Source organism: Condylura cristata, unplaced genomic scaffold (genome assembly GCF_000260355.1).
Source record: "Condylura cristata isolate star-nosed mole 26May11 unplaced genomic scaffold, ConCri1.0 scaffold00056, whole genome shotgun sequence".
In the NCBI taxonomy this organism is placed as follows: Eukaryota; Metazoa; Chordata; class Mammalia; order Eulipotyphla; family Talpidae; genus Condylura; species Condylura cristata.
The window spans coordinates 1,338,360-1,341,402 of record NW_004567157.1 but is presented as its reverse complement, the minus strand read 5'-3'; the positions used below and the strand labels follow the sequence as shown (position 1 = coordinate 1,341,402).

Genomic DNA, 3,043 nt, shown 5'->3' with positions numbered 1-3,043 from the left:
AATTAAAGGGAATCCTGTTTGGAAAAGAAGTGAAAAAAATTCACAAGTGGTATGATGTCATGTATGAAAATCCTAGACTCTTCCAAAAGGCTATTAGAAATAGGTGAATACAGTGAAGTAATAGGTTACAAACTAAACATAGAAAAACCTACAGCATTGTTGTATGAATGAAAATCTAATAAATTAGGAGAAATAATTCAATTCACAATCATTTCAAAAAAGAAGTGACCCACATGGCGCAGCAGACCTCTCCTGTCTCACCTGCTGCTCCTCTCAGTTGTGTAACTCATCAGTCTGCATGTTCTGCTCCCCACTCTGTCTCTGGTGTATTCTCTCACCACCCCTACACCACCGGCCTGTACCCCAAAACCAATGGATTAACCTAACCAAGGAGGTGAAGGAATTATATAATGAAGTCTACAAGGTGTTACCAAAGGATTTAGGTCATGATACGTAGACATATCATGGATGATGAGACATTGCATGGTCAAGGACAGGAGAATCAATATAGCCAAATGACTCTTCTCCCCAAAGTGGTATATGTAATTATATTCAATTAATGAATTACTATCAAAATACCAACATTATGTTTCAAAAATTAATATAAAATAATTTATTTGGAACCATAAAATGCCTTGAATGACTAAAGAAACTCTGAACAAAAAAAATTTAAAAATTACAGGAGTGAAATGGAACCACTATGTTACTTGACACTAAAAAGCAACCAAAATTAAAACAATACGGTAGTATAATAAAAATAGATGCATGAATCAATGGAACTGATCTATAGCCCAGAAATAAATCCACATATACATCAATACTTAATTCTTAATAAATGAGCCACAGCCATAGTATGGGGGAAAGGAGAATATGTTTAACAAGGGGTGCTGGGAAAACAGGAAGCTGCATATAGGATAATGAAGTTAAATCACTCACTAACTCCATGAACTAAAATAAATTCCAAATGTATTAAAGAAATATATGTATACATACATATAAGTACATATATAATATAAGAATATAACAATACAAATATATCATATATACAGAAGAAACAAACTAGACAAAAAAAATATCAGTTATCCTGGCCCTCCCTGGTGGCGCAGCGGGTTAAAGCACTGCACTGAGAAGCTAAAGCCACTTCCGCATGAGTTCAAATCCCGCCTGCCCCGGAGGAGACCACATGGCGAGGCAGACCTCTCCTGACCCGCCCGCTGCTCCGCTCAGCAGTGTACTTCGTCGATCTGCCTGTTCTGCTCCCCGCTCTGTCTCTGGTGAAGCCTCTCACCGCCCCTGAGCCTCTGGCCTGTACCCCAGTTCTGTATGTACAAATAAATAAATCTTTAAAAAAAAAATATCAGTTATCCATTTCATGATATCAATGACAAAGACATTTATTGAGACCTCAAGTCCTGTCACAAGAGAAATAAATACAGAAGTAAACCATTGAGATTACCAGTATTTTTATATATTTTACAATTTAAAAAATATAATTAAATAAAAAAATACATTACTGTTTTCTGTTCATGGTTCCTGCTGAGTAACATAAAAGTCCCCCCTTCTGTTATCATCATCTGTAAGTCAGAGCCTCCCAAGGAGTCAGAGCAGCTACAGAAGCTCTTCATTGGGTTTTTAAGCTTTGAAAAAATCCATGAGAGCTCGAGAAGTTATCTTAAGCAGTGGGCAATGCTCAGAGACTGTGCTAATGAGAGCTCCAAACACCACATGTTCCGGATGTTTTGGGTTTGTCACGTATGCCATTGGGAAGGAAATAAGTACAGCCATGGTTGCATGGTTACGCAAGATAGATGGAAGAATTGAGGAACCAAAAAGAGAAGTGTCAAGAAAAGATTCTCAAAGACCAAGTGCACATTTAGCTGTGAGAAAGATTTGTTGGTAGCATTAAAGAAGATACTGAAGAACATCACCTAAGAAATTTTAGGCAGTATGGGAAAACAGAAGTATTTGGAATCATGTCTGATCAGGCATGAAGAGAAGCTTTGCTTTTGTAACCTTTGATGACCATGAGTTCATGGGCAAGCTTGTCTATGTGAGTGGCCACGACTATGATGAAACATAAGCAAAGCTCTATCTAAGCAAGATATGGCCAGTATTTCATCCAGTCAAAGAGGTCAAAGTGTATCTGGAAACTTTGGTTGTGGTCGTACAGGTTACTTTCAGGGAATGACAAGTTTCTTTGTGGCGGAAACTTCAGTTGTTATGGTGGCTTTGGTGACAACCGTGGTGGGGGTGGATATGATGGCAGTGGGGATGACTATGATGTATTTGGTAGAGAGGGAAGCAATTTTGGAGGTGGAGGGATTACAATCAACTTTCATATTTTGTACGCATGATGTGAGGAAACTTTGGAGGCAAAAGCTTATGGCGGTGGATACCAATATTTTGCCAACCCACAAAGCCAAGGTGGCTATGGATTGTAGCAAAAAGTTTTAATTAACTGCCAGGAGATGAGAGCTAGGGAAGTGACAGGGAAGCTATAGGTTACAAAAGATTAGTGAATTCAGTCAGGTACCATTGTTGTATAAAAAGAGCTCCATAATTCCTTGCTTGGTGGTGCAGTGGAGACAGTCAAATCTAGTGCACATCAGGTTTTATGCCTTTATTATTTCAAATATTACTGTTAAAATTAACTTGTTAAGATAAATTTTGTCTCATTAGATTTAGCCTACTACTTACATAAGTGCAACATGAGTAATTATTACTCATACTGTTTCTTTAAAATCTTCTTTGCCTGACATTTTTTTTAAAGATTTATTTATTTGTGCATACAGAACTGGGGTACAGATCAGAGGCTCAGGGGCGGTGAGAGGCTTCACCAGAGACAGAGTGGGGAGCAGAACAGGTAGATCTATGAAGTACACTGCTGAGGGGAGCAGCAGGCGGGTCAGGAGAGGTCTGTCTCGCCATGAGATCACCTCCCGGGCAGGCGGGGATTGAACTCATGCGGAAACGGCTTTAGATTCTCAATGCTGTGCTTTAACCCGCTGCGCCACCAGGGAGGGCCGCCTGACTTTTTTTTTTT

The 3,043-nt window shown here is 39.1% G+C and overlaps 1 pseudogene; it reads left to right on the top strand.

Annotated features, from left to right (window-relative positions):
* Nucleotides 1-446: 446 nt before the first annotated feature.
* LOC105854559 lies at nt 447-2,441 on the top strand (annotated as a pseudogene).
* Nucleotides 2,442-3,043: the final 602 nt, after the last annotated feature.